Below are 17,508 nucleotides of genomic sequence, written 5' to 3'. Positions count from 1 at the left end.
TCTGGTTCAGGCAGAAGTTGGGGAGAGGAAAGGAGTCTGTGGCTAGGGAACGGAGGTTGCGGCAATGACAATTACAAATATCAGAATATTTGACAGGCTATCATGTGCAAAATGTGTGGATGAGTTTGTAAAATTCAATCGGTTACAAAAACGGGTTACAGAAAGTAACGGATTTCGAACCCTATGCAAGATGGTTCAATAAAGCGGTTGTTCAAAGGAGTTCAGTTGAGTTTAAACTGACACACTGCAGTTAAGTCTACTACAACTACAACTCGTACTCAAATGGAACAAGTTTGGAGTTTTATCGAAGGTGAACTAGGTGAGAAATGACTTAAGTTAGATTCAGAAAAAGCACTAAAATGGAACAGTCAGTATCAGAACATCAATTAGTCTCCTCTGATCATGGAGGAATCAAATATTCGACAGACTGTGTTTGAAACAAAGATAATTTATTCAACATTTATAAACAATATTAATCTCCAGCTCAGGTATAGGGGTTATTAAGATCATCAGAAACAAAGTAGAGCTGCCGGAGTGAACATGTTTCAGTGCCCAATGCAATCACAGTAAATCATGTTCTATTCACAAATGCAGCCTTTCTCCTCAGCCCATTCAAAACTGAGATAAGGAGAAATGTCTTCTCTCAGAGGGTTGTAAATCTTTGGAATTCTTTGCCGCAGAGAGCAGTGGAGGCTGGGTCATTGAATATATTTTAGGCGGAGATAGCCAGATTTTTGAGCGATAATGGAGTATAGGGTTCTGGGGAGCGGGCAGAGAGGTGGAGCTGAGTCTATGATCAGACCAGCCATGATCTTATTGAATGGGGAGCAGGCTCAGGGGTCCGGGTGGCCCACTCCTGCTCCAATTTATCATGGTCTTTATACCCAGCATGCCCCGCGCGGAAGAATGTACCGCACCCAGACTACAGGAGCTCAGTGCGCAGGCGCCGATCTTGGATGTGTTTGGAGCATGCGCGGTGCGTGTAATGGCGGAGGAGACACCGTTTGGACATGCTCCTTAGAAGTGGCCTTTTCAGCGGGACGGAGCGGAATAATGGACCAGCGGGGTGCCGGGGAGGCTTCATAAACATCCGGTGCCCGCCGCAAGCCCGGAATAATAACCGGAATATCGGCGGTTGCAGCTTCGGGTCGTTCTCCCGGTCACAGGCCCAGACTAACGGCGGCCAGCTTGGTACAGGAAGGCAGGGTCATCGCTCCGCCATCTTGGTTCAGTGAATAGCATAGCGCATGCGCTGCTATCTTGGTGCCGGAACAAAGTGAAAGATGTCAGTGTCTGGAACTGCACCCAACCAGAGTTAGAACCTTCAGGGGAGGGGAACCAGTGAGTGTAGAACTGAACCCAGCCAGAGTCAGTACCTTCAGGGGAGGGGAACCAGTGAGTGTAGAACTGAACCCAGCCAGAGTCAGCACCTTCACGAGAGGGGAAGCAGTGAGTGCAGAACTAAACCCAGCCAGAGTCAGCACCTTCAGGGAAGGAGATGGAGGGGAGCCAGTGAGTGTCGAACTGAACACAGCCAGAATTGGTGGTGAAAATTGGGAGTGGAGGGAAAACCGTCTATAACATAAGAAATAGAAGCAGGAGTAGGCCATTTGGCCCCTCGAGCCTGCTCCCCATTCAATAAGATCATGGCTGATCTGATCATGGACTCGGCTCCACTTCCCTGCCCGCTCCCCATAACCCTTTATTCCCTTATCGTTCAAAAATGTGTCTATCTCCATCATAAATTATTCAATGACTCAGCTTGCACAGCTCTTTGGGGCGCAGAATTCCAGGGATTTGCCACCCTCAGAGAGGAAATTCCTCCTCACCTCACTTTTAAATGGGCGGCTCCTTATTCTGAGACTATGTCCCCCGAGTTTTAGTTTCCCCTATGAGTGGAAATATCCTCTCTGCATCCACCTTGGCGAGCCCCCTCATTATCATTAAGTTTCAATAAGATCACCTCTCATTCTTCGAAACTCCAATGTGTATAGGCCCAACCTACTCAACCTATCCTCAGAAGTCAACCCCCTATCTCCGGAATCAACTTAGTGAACCTTCTCTGAACAGCCTTCAATGCAAGTGTATCCTTCCTTCAATATGGAGACCAAAACTGTACGCAGTACTCCAGGTGTGGCCTCACCAATACTCTTTACAGTTGTAGCAGGACTTCTCTGCTTTTATACTCTATCCCCCTTGTAATACAGGCCAACATTCCATTTGCCTTCCTGATTACTTGCCGTACCTGCATACTAACTTTTTGTGTTTCATGCACAAGACCCCCAAGTCTCTCTGTAATGCAGCTATTTGCAATTTTTCTCCATTTAAATTATAATTTGCTTTTCTATTATTTCTGCCAAAGTGGATAACTTCATATTTTCCCACATTATACTTCATCTGCCAAATATTTGCCCTCTCACTTAACCTGTCTATATCCCTTTGCAGATTTTTTGTGTCCTCTGCACAATTTTTGTAACAACAGCAAACTCGGTCCCTTCATCCAAGTCATTAATATGGATTGTAATTAGTTGAAGACCCAGCACCGATCCCTGCGGCACCCCACTAGTCATGTTTGCCAACTGGAAAATGACCATTTATCCCGACCCTCTGTTTTCTGTTGGTTTGCCAATCCTATATCCACGTTAATACATTACCTCCAACCCTGTGAGCTTTTATCTTGTGCAGTAACCTCTTATGTGGCACCTTATCGAATGCCTTCTGAAAATCCAAATACACCACACCCACTGCTTCCCCCTTATCCGCCCTGCTCATTACATCCTCAAAGTACTCCAGTGAATTTGTCAAACATGATTTCCCTTTCAGAAAACCATGTTGAATCTGCTTGATTGAATCATGCTTTTCCAAATATCCTGCTACTGCTTCCTTAATAATGGACCCCAGCATTTTCCCAATGACAGATGTTAGACTAACTGGTCTAAATTGTCCTGCTCTTTGTCTGCTTCCTTTTTCAAATAGGCACGTTACATTTGCGGCTTTCCAATCTGTTGGGACCGCCATAGAATCCAGGGAATTTTGGTAGATTACAACCAATGCATCCATGAACTCTGCAGCCACTTCTCTTAAGATCCGAGGATGCAAGCCATCAGGTCAGGGGACTTGTCTGCCTTTAGTCCTGTTATTTTGCCTAGTACTACGTCATTAGTGATAGTGATTGTATTGCGTTCCTCCCTATCTATAGCCCCTCGCTTATCCACTGCTGGGATGTTTTTACTGTCTTCTACCATGAAGGACTCTTACTATCTGTTTTTATATTTTGTGCTAGTTTTCTTTCATAATCTATCTTCCCTCTCAATCATTTTTTTTAGCCATTCTCTGCTGGCTTTTAAAAATGTCATACATCTCTGGCCTCCCACTAGACTTGGCCACACTGTATGCCTTTGTTTTCAATTTGATACCTCCCTTATTTCCTTAGTTAGCCACGGATGGTTATCCCATCTCTTACAGTCTTTGCTTCTCATTGGGATATATTTTTGTTGCAGGTTATGAAATATCTCCTTAAATGTCTGCCACTGCTCATCAACCATCCCATTCTTTAATCTATTTCCCCAGTCCAATTTAGCCAACTCTGCCCTCATACCATTGTAGTCTCCTTTATTTCAGCTTGGGACCCTGGTTTGAGAACCAACTCTCTCACCAACCAGAATATGGTTGAATTTGAAATTCAACCATATTATGGCCACTCGTTCCGAGATCCGGGACGGGAAACTATCTCGGATACACTCTATGGACTCCTCCTCAAGGCTACCCTGGCCAATTTGCTTTGTCCATTCAATATGAAGTTTAAAATCACCCATAATTATTGCCGTTCCTTTATTACAATCCTCCATTATTTCTTGATTTATACTCCGTCCAACAGTGTAGCTACTGTTAGGGGCCTATAGACTCTTGTCCACCAGTGATTTTCCCTTTATTATTCCTCATCTCCACCCAAACTGATTCAATATCTTGATCCTCTGAGCAAATATCGTTTCTCACCAACGCACTGATCTCATTCTTTATTAACAGAGCTACCCCACCTCCTTTTCCTTTCTGTCTGTCCTTCCGAATTGTCAAATATCCCTGAATATTTCGTTCCTAGTCCTGGTCACCTTGCAACCACATCTCTGTAATGGGTATCAGATCGTACCCATTTGTACATATTTGTGCCGTCAATTCATCTATTTTGTTACAAATGTTATGTGCATTTAGACAAAGAGCTTTTAAATTTGTGTTTTTTCCTGTTTTTCCTGCTTTTTTCCTCTGTCCTTCCAACTCACTTTCTATATTTTTGCTTTCTAATTCCAGCTTTACTTCCCTCCCACTGAATCTATTCTCAGGTTCCCATCCCCTGCCAAGTTAGTTTAAACCCTCCCCAACAGCACTGACAAACCTCCCCCCCCGCCCCGGACGAGGATATTGGTCCCGGCTCTGTTGAGGTGCAACCCGTCCGGCTTGTACAGGTCCCACCTCTCTCCAGAAGCGGTCCCAATGCATCAGGAATCTAAAGCCCTCCCTCCTGCACCATCTCTCCAGCCAGGCATTCATCTGCTCTATCCTCCTATTTCTGTACTCACTAGTTCATGGCACCATGAGTCATTCTAAATATTACCCTAGACCATGTCACTGTTTGTTTATAATTACACATGACCCAGTCTCGGTTTATATTACATTCGACCCTGCCTCTGTTTATATTACACTAGACCCTGTCCCTGTTTATACTACACTTGACAGTATCCCTGTTTATAAATAGAAGTATAGAGTACAAACGCATGGATATTATGATGAACCTGTACAAAACAGGAGCAGCTGGGGTTGCAAGGGGGATAGAGTATAAAAGCAGAGAAGTCCTGCTACAACTGTACAGGGTATTGGTGAGGCCACACCTGGAGTACTGCGTACAGTTTTGGTCTCTGTATTTAAGGAAGGATATACTTTCATTGGAGGCAGTTCAGAGAAGATTCACTAGGTTGATTCCTGAGATGAGGGCATTGACTTATGAAGAAAGGTCAAGTAGTTTGGACCTATACTCATTGAAGTTCAGAAGAATGAGGGGTGATCTTATTGAAACTTAAAACATACTGGAGGGCTTGACAAGGTGGATGCAGAGAGGATATTTCCACTCATAGGAGAATCCAGAACTAGAGGGCATAGTTTCAGAATAAGGGGTTGCCCATTTAAAACTGAGATGAGGGGGAATTTCTTCTCTCAGAGGGTTCTAATTCTGTGGAATTCTCTGCCCCAGAAAGCTGTGGAGGCTGGATCATTGAATTTTTTTAAGGCGGAGATAGACAGATTTTTTGAGCGATATGAGAGTAAAGGTTTATGGGAGCGAGGGGGAAGTGAAGTGGAGTTGAGTCCATGATCAGATCAGCCATGATTTTATTGAATGATGGAGCAGACTCGAGGGGCCAAATGGCCTACTCCCGCTCTTATTTCTTGTGTTCTCCTTAGAGCAGGGAAGATTGAGAGGAGATTTGATCGAGGTGTTCAAAATCATGAGTGGTCTTGCCAGAGTAGATCGAGAGATACTGTTCCCATTGGCAGAAGGGTCGAGAACCAGAGGACACAGATTTAAGGTGATTGGCAAAAGAACCAGAGGCGACACAAGAAGAAACCTTTTTGCGTAGCGAGTGTTTAATATCTGGATTGCACGGCCTGAAAGGGTGGTGGAGGCAGACTCAATCACGGCTTTCAAAAGGGAGTTGGATAAGTATCTGAAAGAAAAACATTTGCAGGGCTGTGGGGTAAGGGCGGGGGAGTGGGACTAGCTGAGGTGCTCTTGCAGAGAGCTGGCACGGGCTCGACGGGCCGAATGGTCTTGTTCCGTGCTGTAACCATTCTCTGATTCTATGGTTCTAACTCTCTCAGCATAAGCCTCTATTCCCTTCTCCCTCATATGCTGATCTTCAGTGCATCGATACTGGAAACACAGAGAGACCAATCCAGAGCCGCTCTGTATCAGGGTGGGTGCTGGATACGGAAGTCACTCCCTGGCCTCCTGTGTGGGTCTGTTTGTTGCATCAGTTTGACCTGGAGTGGAGAGGGGGAGAAGCTGCTTGGTTTAACCCCCAGAACCTCTGGGCCCAGTTGGGACCAACAATTTCCGATGAGAGACTGTCAACGGCGGTGGATTCTAGGGGAGATTAGTTGTGAAACAGACACTGCCCGCACAATGTAGAAGCGTATTGTTTTAGGAACAAGTATTTCTGCAGAGGCTTTCAATATACAGATTTGTTTTAATCCATTCTTAGGATGTGGGTGTCGCTCGTAGGGCCAGAATATATTTCCAATTTCCATTTGCCCCTTGACAAGGTGATGGTGGGCCTTCTCGAACCGCTGCAGTCCGTGTGGTGAAGGCCCTCCCACAATGCTGTTCGGTGAGGAGTTCCAGGATTTTCACCCAGTGACGATGTAGGAACGGCGATATATGCCCAAGTCAGGATGGTGTGAGACTTGGAGGGGAACTTGGAGGTGATGGATTTCCCATGCACCTGCTGCCCTGGTCCATCTAGGTGGGAGAGGTTGCGGGTTTGGGAGGTTCTGTCAAAGTTCTGGTCGAGTTGCAGATGTTTAAATTCCCTCCCCTTCACCCCGCCCACCTCTCCCTCCTCCCATAGAGGCCAGAGTCTTGTGTCGGCCCAGACCGGTTGGTGGGTTCCCTTCCCTGCAGGACATTAGTGACCAGTTGGGTTATTACGACAATCCGTCAGCTTTCATGGTCACTTTATTTCTGCTGATGGCCGCACAAATAGCCAGGTTCATTCAGCTCAATTTCACAACCTGCCTTTGTGTTTTTGTGGGTTCTCTCTCACCCACCCTTTTTCCTGTTTGAAACTCACTTTACAGGGTATTAAAAGGGGAGGATTTGTCAACCAGAGGCTCAAACCAACCATCACATTAAGATCTGACGGAGTCACTCGATTCACCGGGAACGGAATATCATCGGCCTTTGACCATGGAAGCAAAAAGCACTGTTCACAGCGGGGAGAAACAGTACACGTGCTCTGTGTGTGGACAAGGCTTCAGCCGATCATCCAACCTGGAGAAACACAAGTGCAGTCACTGGGGAGAAACTGTGTAAATGTGGGGACTGTGGGAAATGTTTCAACTACCCATCCCAGCTGGAAACACATCGGCGAGTTCACACTGGGGAGAGGCCATTCAGCTGCTCCGATTGTGGGAAGGGATTCACTCAATTTTCCAACCTGCTGATACACCAGCGAGTTCACACTGGGGCGAGACCGTTAAGCTGCTCCGATTGTGGGAAGGGATTCACTCGGTCAGCCGACCTGCTGAGGCACCAGCGAGTTCACACTGGGGAGAGGCCATTCACCTGCTCCGAGTGTGGGGAAGGATTCACTCAGTCATCCAACCTGCTGATACACCAGCGAGTTCACACTGGGGAGAGGCCGTTCACCTGCTCCGATTGTGGGAAGGGATTCCCTCGGTCCTCCCACCTGCTGGCACACCAGCGAGTTCACACTGGGGAGAGGCCGTTCACCTGCTCCGATTGTGGGAAGGGATTCACTCGGTCCTCCCACCTGCTGAGACACCAGCGAGTACACACCGGGGAGAGGCCGTTCACCTGCTCCGATTGTGGGAAGGGATTCGCTCGGTCCTCCCACCTGCTGGCACACCAGCGAGTTCACACTGGGGAGAGGCCGTTCACCTGCTCCGATTGTGGGAAGGGATTCACTACATCATCCCACCTGCTGGCACACCAGCCAGTTCACACTGGGGAGAGGCCGTTCACCTGCTCTGAGTGTGGGAAGGGATTCACTCAGTCATCCCACCTGCTGAGACACCAGCGAGTTCACACCGGGGAGAGGCCGTTCACCTGCTCTGAGTGTGGGAGGGGATTCACTCAGTCATCCACCCTGCTGAAACACCGAGAGTTCACAAGTGACTGCAGGGGTGGGATTCTGCTGTTATTGCTGCTGTTAATCACATGTGATCTGAACCATGTTCATTTTGACAGTTGGGGTTTGTTTCCGCTGATATCAATAACTCCTGTAACTGGACTGGAGTTTAATATTTGGGAGAAAGACAAATAAATTCTTGTTGCTTTCAACACATTGGTGTGGATTTCGTTCTTTCCCACCCGAGAGTTTAGCATCACCTGGCTGGAGCTCAGTGAGGACAATCTGGGCGGAGGATCGTATGGGGGAGAAATTCAGCCTGGACACAGTCCTTCAGGGTCACACTGAGAGGGGCAAATGGCACTTTGGTCTTTCTAATCACTCTTCATTGACAGCGAAGTCGCCATGCTGGTTCACCTTGACATTGTAAGGTATGGATGATATCCACCCAAGGGTGTTTAAAGAGATGGGACGGCTGCTCTGTCAGCCCCTTGCCCAGATCTCCATCAGCTCAGTAGAGTCATGGGTTGTTCCCCGAGATTGGAAGGTAGCACACATAGTTCAAATTTTGTAAATTGGCCACAAGTTGGGAACTGAAGGCCCATCAACGTGACCTCGATCACTGGGAAGGTGCTTGAAGGGATCCTGCAAAATGCTGTTTTCGATCATGGGGAAAGGGAAGGGCCCATTACACATACTGAACATGGATTCCGGGAAAAATGGTCACGCCTTACAAACTAGCTTGAGTTTGTAAAGAAGTTGTTCGGTTGGTGAATGGGGGAATCCAGTTGACATTGTCTACCTCAGGATGTCAAACTCATTTTCTATGGTGGGCCTGATCCGATACCCTGGCACTTGGCATGGGCCACATTCAGCAAAAGCTATTAAAATAGGAATAAATGAAGAAAAACTGCATCGGAATTTACATTTAGATTTTATTTACTGCCACTACTCCCGATCCCTGGCACCTCTTAGCTTGAGCATTCATGAACTGACCCTGCTCAAACCATAAGCTCAAGGATATCGGCGCATGGTTCTGCCTCTGACCACAAGGCTGTGTCACTGCCACACACCGATACCGTTTCCTTGTTTCTCATCTCCATACAAACACCATCACTTCACACATCCTCTTTCTCCACAATTGCAGCAGACATGAGCAAGGACATGAGGCTTATTAAAAGACACATTTCATTACAGCAAAGGTTACACTGGGAGAAATGTTCAGTTACTTTGCATTACAGGCAAATTCCGGACAAACCAGCAGCACACTAGCACCTGAGCAGTGTCTCATCGGCCTTCAGGCTTTTCTTAAATAGATTTTCTGCCTGGATATAAACTTAAACCAGCTTTGCAGGCGTGATGCTCTATTCACACATTGAAGGTGAGAGAAATGCTGTGGGGCACACACTAAGTCCAGTAGCTGAAAGTGATTGACAGACTAGGTTTTGTGTTTAGTGATCCCGGGCATGTTACCAATACCGGCAAAGATGAAGCCCATGGAATAAAAGGGACAGTGGATACTGTCTCACTTTGAACGAGTCAGAATGAGAAGCTTTAACAACAGCCGATGTTTCACAAAGGGAGACCTCACCAGACCAAAGGACATTGGTGGCGTTTAATGGGCTGTTTGTGTCACTGGGCTACAGGAGGCTATTTGTGACAGAAGGAAAGCTGGTCACAGCAAACAGTTTCCCGACCTGTCCAGGGCCCACTCTGACCCCCACCTTCTCTCTCTCACCATTGATGGACACTGCTGCAGTAATTGCTCCTCTGACCTTTCCTCTCTTGTCCCTCCTACACCCCTAATACACGGCCCGCCACAATCTCCCTCCCCCGACATCATCACTGTGCTGGAATCCACACCAGTCTCCCCATCTGTTCCTTTTTCTCTCCCTGGATCCTGAAACTACAGTCTGAATCCCACTGTACTTAAGGAAGTGGCCCTCGAAATACTGAATGCATTGGTGATCATTTTCCAACAGTCTATCGACTCTGGATCAGTTCCTATGGACTGGAGGGTAGCTAATGTAACACTACTTTTTGAAAAAGTCAAGAGAGTGAAAATGGGGAATTATAGACTGGTTAGCCTGACATCCGTAGTGGGGAAAATGTTGGAATCAATTGTTAAAGATAAAACAGCAGCACATTTGGAAAGCAGTGACCGGGTCGGTCCAAGTCAGCATGGATTTATGACAAGTCTTCGAAAAATTTTTGAGGATGTAACTTGTAGAGTGGACAAGGGAGAACCAGTGGATGTGGTGTATTTGGACTTTCAAAAGGTTTTTGACAAGCTCCCACACAAGAGATTGGTGTGCAAAATTAAAGCACAGGGTATTGGGGGTAGATAGAGACGTGGATAGAGATCTGGTTGGCAGACAGGAAGCAGAGAATTTGGATAAACAAGTCCTTTTCAGAATGGCAAGCAATGACTAGTGGGGAGCCGCAGGGCTCAGTGCTGGAACTCCAGCTATTTACAATATACATCAATGATTTAGATGAAGGAATTGAGTGTAATATCTCCAAGTTTGCAGATGACACTAAGCTGGATGGCGGTGTGAGCTGTGAGGAGGATGCTAAAAGGCTGCAGGGTGAATGGACAGGTTAGGTGAGTGGGCAAATGCATGGCAGATGCAGTATAATGTTGATAAATGTGAGGTTATCCACTTTGGTGGCTAAAACATGAAGACAGAATATTATCTGAATGGCGACAGATTAAGAAAAGGGGAGGTGCAATGGGACAAGGGTGTCATGGTACATCAGTCATTGAAAGTTAGCATGCAGGTCGAGCAGTTGGTGAAGAAGGCAAATGGCATGTTGGCCTTCATAGCTAGGGGATTTGAGTGTAGGAGCAGGGAGGTCTTACTGCAGTTGTCTAGACTTTTGCTGAGGCCTCACCTGGAATGTTGTGTTCAGTTTTGGTCCCCTAATCTGAGGAAGGACGTTCTTGCTATTGAGGGAGTGCAGTGAAGGTTCAACAGATTGATTCTCGGGATGGCAGGACTGACCTATGTTGAGAGACTGGTTCGACTGGGCCTGTATTCACTGCAGTTTAGAAGAATGAGAGAGGATCTCATAGAAACATATAACATTTTGACGGGACTGGACACGTTAGATGTGTGAAGAATGTTCCCAATGTTGGGGAAGTCCAGAACCAGGGGTCACAGTCTAACGATAAGGGGTAAGCCATTTAGGACCGAGTTGAGGAGAAACTTCTTCACTCAGAGACTTGTTAACCTATGGAATTCTCTACTGCAGAGAGTTGTTCATGCCAGTTCGTTAGATATATTCAAGAGTGGGTTAGATATGGCCCTTGTGGCTAAAGGGATGAAGGCGTATGGAGAGAAAGCAGGAAAAGGGTACTGAGGTGAATGATCAGCCATGATCTTATTGAATGGTGCTGCATGCTCGAAGGGCCGAATGGCCTACTCCTGCACCTATTTTCTTTGTTTCTTACTCACTCTTCCCCTCCTGAAGCCGACAAGCACTAAAACTGAAGCTTGATGGCCCTCAGTCCCCACTCCTTGATTTACCTCCACTTCTCTCCTCCTCTTTCCCCCTTGGTTCTGTTCCACACTGTGGGACTTGGGCCATCCCTGGGGATTCTCAGAATGAACAGGGGGATGTGTGTTGAGACAGGATGTCTCAGCTCTCCTCCTCTTTTGCCTTTGGTTGTGTTCCACACTCTGGACCTTGGGCCTTCCCCGGGGATTCTCAGTATGAACAGGGGGATGTGTGTTGAGACAGGATGCCCCAGCTCTCTACCTTTAAAGCGACAAGGAGATGACCAGCTGGGCTGAATGGCCCTGCTTTATGACATCACTGCAGTGCCTAGCAAACAAACTCCCTGAGCCCTGCTCATTATGGGCTGGGTTGAGCTCAGTGCTGTTCCAGGAAGGGAACCAGGAGCAGGATTCGACCCGTGTGGAGCCCAGCATTAATGGGGAGAGGTACAGGATCAATTTATACCTTATTGAATGAGAAATGTCAGTGTCCCTGACACTCCCTGTCCCTCAGTATCTGTGTCGGGGAGCGACCAATGGGTTCACTCTGTATGTAACCTGTGCTGTGCCTGACTGGAGAGTGTTTGATGCTGGCACGAGGTGCTCAGCTCGATAAGCACAACATTTAACCCAAAGATGATCAGATAACCCATCACCTTGTCATTGGACACAGGTCCTGAATGACAGAAAGGGTTTCTAATAATTTGGCTGGTGTCCTTGATCAAATTGAACCACCTCCAATCTGTCTTTAAAAATTTGTTTATGGGATGTGCGTGTCACCTCTCACCTCTCCTTCTAAATGCTGGGGAATATAGGCCATGTCTACTCATTCTCTCAGGACAATCCCCCCATCTCAGGAATCAGTCTGATGAACTTTCATTGCACTCCCTCTGCAGCAAGTTTATCTTTCCTTAGGTAAGGAGACCACTCAGCAGGGCCCTGTATAATTGTAGTAAGATGTAAGTACTCAAATCTTTTTGTACAAAGGCCATTATAGCATTTGCTTTCTTAATTGCTTGCTGGACTTCATATTAACTTTTAGCGATTTCTGTACAAGAACACCCAGGTCCCTCTGAACACCAACATTTCCCAATTTCTCACCATTTTAAAAAATACTCTGCCTTCCTATTTTTACTATCAGTGTCTAACTTAACATTTCTTCACATTATATTCCATTTACCATGTTCTTGCCCACTCACTGAGCCTGTTTCTATCCCTTTGAAACCTCTTTTCATCCTTCTCACACTTACATTACCAACTAGCTCTGTATCCTCAGCAAACTTCGCTATATTACATTTGGTCCCCTCATCCAAATTATTGATATAGATTGTGAATAGCTGGGGCCCAAGCACCGATCCTTGCAGCACCCCACCAGTTACAGCCTGCCAACCCGAAAATCACCCGTTTATTCCTATTCTCTGTTTTCTGTCCGTTAACCAATCCTTAATCCTTGCTCGTATATTACTTTCAATCTCATGAGTCCTAATTTTGTTTAATAATCTCTTGTGTGGCACCTCATTGAATGCCTTCAGTAAATCTAAATACAGTGGTCCTCCCTTATCTATCCTACTAGTTACAACCTCAAAAAACACTAACAGATTTGTCAAGAACAATTTCCCTTTAATAAATCCGTGTTTATTCTGCCCAATCCTGTTATCACTTCCGAAGTGTCCTGTTACCACGTGCTTAATAATAGATTGAACATTTTCCCGCTACTGATGTCAGGATTACCGGTACTGTACGAGTTAGATACAAAGTAAATCTCACTCCAGCCTGTCCCAAACACTACCAGGGTTGATGTCGAGTAAATCTCAGTCTACAACATCCTAAACATTCCCAGGGCAGGTACAGCACTTGTTACATATAGAGTAAATCTCCCTCTGCACAGTCCCATCAAACTCTCCCAAGGCAGGTACAGCATAATGTAGATAGAGGGTAATTCTCTCTCTAACCTTGCTCTACAATTGCACAGGACCTTGGTGAGACCACACCTGGAGTACTGTGCACAGTTTTGGCCTCTTTATCTCAGGAAGGGTATATTTGAGTTGCTTAGATACAGAGTACAGCTTCCTCATCACTGTCCCACCAGACATTCCAAGGGCAGGAGAAGGCCACCTGGCCCCTCGAGCCTGCTCCATCATTTAATAGGATCATGGCTGATTTCATCATGGACTCAGCTCCAGTTCCCTGCCCGCTGCATATAAACCTTTATTCCCTTATCGCTCAAAAATCAGTCGATCTCCGCCTTAAATATATTCAATGAACCAGACTCCACAGCGCTCTGGGCAGAGAATTCCATAGATTTACAACCATCTGAGAGAATAAATTCTTCCTCATCTCAGTTTTAAATGGGCAGCCTCTTATTCTGATACGATGTCTCCTAGTTTTAGTTTCCCTGATGAATGGAAATATCCTCTCTGCATCCACCTTGTCGAGGCCCCTTATTTTCTTATCTGTTTCGATAAGATCAGCTCTCATTCTTCTGAACTCCAATGGGTATAGGCCAACCTACTCAAACTATCTTCATCAATCAACCCCCTCATTTCTGGAATCAACCTAGTGTCCCTTCTCTGAACAGCCTCCAATGCAAGTATATCCTTCCTTAAATACGGAGACCAAAACTATACGCAGTACTCTAGATGTGGCCTCACCAACACCCTGTAAAGTTGTAGAAATACTTCTCTGCTTTTATACTCCATCCCCCTTGCAATAAGGGCTAATATTCCATTTGCCTTCCTGATTACCTGCTGTACCTGCATACTAACTTTTTGTGTTTCATGCACAAGGACCCCCAGGTCCCACTATAATGCAGCACTTTGCAATTTTTCACCATTTAAACTATAATTTGCTTTTCTATTTTTTCTGCCAAGGTGGATTACCTTACATTTTCCTACATTGTACAACATTTGCCAAATTTTTGCCCACTCACTTAGCCTGTCTATCACTTTGCACATTTTTTGTGACCTCCTCACAATTTGCTTTCTCAGCCATCTTTGTATCATCAGCAAACTTGACTACATTACAGTTAGTCCCTTCATCCAAGTCATTAATATAGATTGTAAATAGTTGGGGACCCAGCACCGATCCCTGCAGCTCTCCACTAATCACTGTTTGCCAAAAGAAAAATGACCCATTTATCTTGACGCAGATACAAAGTAAATCTCCGTCTACACTGCTCCATCAAACACTCCCAGGGCAGGTATAGTACAGGTTAACTACAGCAAAAAGTTCTCTCTCTACTGTCCCATCAAACACACCCAGGGCAGGTATGGCACGGGTTGGATACAGAGTAAAGCTGCCTCTACACTGTCCCATCAACCACTCCCAGGGCAAGTGCTGCATTGGTTAGATACTAAGTAAAGCTCCCTCTACACTTTCCAAATAAACATTCCTAGGGCAGGTACAGCATAATTTAGATTAAGGGTTACCCTCTCTCGAAATTCGCTCTACAATTGTACAGGGTTTTGGTGAGACTACACCTGGAGTACTGTGCACAGTTTTGCTCTCCTTATCTAAGGAAGGATATAGTTGCCTTGCTTAGATACAGAGTAAAGCTCCCTCAACACTGTCCCACCAGACATTCCAAGGCCAGGAACAACACAGGTTAGATACGGATTATATCTCCCTCTACTCTGTCCCAAGCATTCCAGAGTAGATGCTGCATTGGTTAGATACAGAATAAAGCTCCTTCGACAGTGTCCCATCCATCACTACCAGGGCAGGTACAAAACGGGTTAGATACAGAAATAAAGCTCCTTCTACACTGTCCCATCAAACACTGCCAGGGCAGGTACAGCACGGGTTAGCTACAAAATAAAGCTGCCTCCACACTGTCCCATCAAATCATAGGGCAGGTACAGAATGGGATAATACAGAGTAAAGCGCCCTCTACACTGTCCCATCAAACACTCCCAGGGCAGGTCCAGCACGGGCTAGAAATCTGACACAAACACCCCAGAGGTGCCACATAAAAAGTTACTGCACAAGATAAAGTTCACGGGGTTGGGGGTAATATATTAGCATGGATAGAGGATTGGCTAACGAAAAGAATACAGAGTCGGGATAAATGGTTCATTCTTGGGTGGGCAACCAGTAACTAGTGGGCTGCTGCAGGGATCAGTGCTGGGCTCTCAAATATTGACTATCTATATTAACGATTTGGAAAAAGGTACTGAGTGTAACGAACCCAAGTTTGCTGACGATACAATTATGGGAGGAAAAGCAATCTGTGAGGACACAAAACACCTGACAAAGGAAATAGACAGCCTAAATGAATGGGCAAAAATTTGTCAGATGGAGTATAATGTTGGAAAGTGTGAAGTCATGCACTTCGGCAGAAAAAATTCGAAGAGCAAATTATTGTTTAAATCGAGAAACATTGCACAGTGCTGCAGGACAGCGGGATCTGGGGGTACTTCTGCAGGAAACACAAACAGAGAGTATGGAGGTACAGCAAGTGATCTGGAAGGCCTTGGCATTTATTGCAAAGGGGATGGAGTATAAAAGCAGGGAAGTTTTGCTACGGCTACATAAGGCCACACCTGGAATACTGCGTGCAGTTTTTGTTCCATATTTAAGAAAGGATATACCTGCTTTGGAGGCAGTTCAGAGAAGATTCACCAGGTTGACTCCGGGGATGAGGGGTTGACTTATGAAGAAAGGTTGAGTAGGCTGGGACTCTCTACTCATTGGAATTCAGAAGAATGAGAGGTGATCTTATCGAAACGTATAAGATTATGATGGGGCTTGACAGGGTGGATGCTTCCACTGATGTGGGAGACTAGAACTAGAGGGCACGATCTTAGAATAAGGGGCCACCCATTTAAAACAGAGATGAAGAGAAATTTCTTCTCTCAGTGGGTTATAAATCTGTGGAATTCGCTGACCCAGAGAGCAATGGGAGCTGGGACATTGAATCAATTTAATGCAGAAATAGACAGTTTCTTAAACGATAAGGGGATAAGGGGTTATGGGGAGCGGGCAGGGAAGTGGAGCTGAGTCCATGATCAGATCAGCCATGATCTTATTGAATGGCGGGGCAGGCTCGAGGGCGGAATGGCCTACTCCTGTTCTTATGTTCTTATGTTCTACTCTGCTCCGTTCCCTCTGATACCATCTCCCTGAACTCACTGATTATCACTCTGGGGATCCTGTCTCCCTGCTCTGCGCCATTCCCTCTGATACAATCTCCCTGAACTCACTGAAGATCACGCAGGGATCCACCAGTGACATTCGCTCCCTGTTTCCCTGAAGTTTGGGAACACTGTCCTTCACCATCTGAACTTTCCTTCGGAGCCACCCGACCATGGAACACCTACTGCGGTTTCTGGTCACACCCGAGTATCTTCCGGAATTTTCCATTGATGCCACACTGCTCTTCCTCTAAGCTCATGGGGTCCAGGCCTGAGGCCTCCTGTAGTAGAATAGTGCTTCGGGTTGCCGGGAGGGAAGAATCATCGGTGCTGCTGAAGAGGCTTGCAAGTGAATTTGGGAATGTGTGGAGTTGGTGAATATTGTAATATATCACCTATTGACAGATGTTAGAAGTTAGTATTAAGAAGCTTATTTTACACATCTTTAATTAATGAATGTTCTTTATGTTTGTAACCTCCTGTATATGCATTGATTGTCTGTAAAACTAGTTTTTAAATGATAGAAAATGGCAGTAAAACATAAAATGGGGTTTAAAATGGCCAAAGGCTGAGAAGCAAAGCGTCATGGTAAATTGAGCCATTATTATGTTATCCATTTTTGTAACTGCTGATACAGCTTCACTTAGAACTGGGAGGATCATGGCCAAAATTATTAATAGTTAAGATAAAGGAATGCAGCATGTACCATTTATTTTCATAATTTTGTAAAGCCAAGCTCAGTAATGAATTCTGTGTGACATGTTCTGTATAATTGTTCTCAGAGAACTGATTCCTGCCACAGAGATGGAGGGGAGATAGAGATAACATAGAAGGTCAAAGGCATTAGATAATATGATCTATTGTAAGGCGACAACAGCTACAGATTTTCACAGCATTTGAATGGGAGAAAAGGGGTATAAAGTAACAGCTCTTCTACTCAGAAGGCAGTGCGAATCAAGAGAACAGGAGAAAAGGAGTCGGCACCACGGTCAGCTCGAGAGGACGCTATCGAGAATT

This window comes from Pristiophorus japonicus, unplaced genomic scaffold (genome assembly GCF_044704955.1).
Source record: "Pristiophorus japonicus isolate sPriJap1 unplaced genomic scaffold, sPriJap1.hap1 HAP1_SCAFFOLD_422, whole genome shotgun sequence".
In the NCBI taxonomy this organism is placed as follows: Eukaryota; Metazoa; Chordata; class Chondrichthyes; family Pristiophoridae; genus Pristiophorus; species Pristiophorus japonicus.
Note: the sequence above shows the minus strand (reverse complement) of the source record.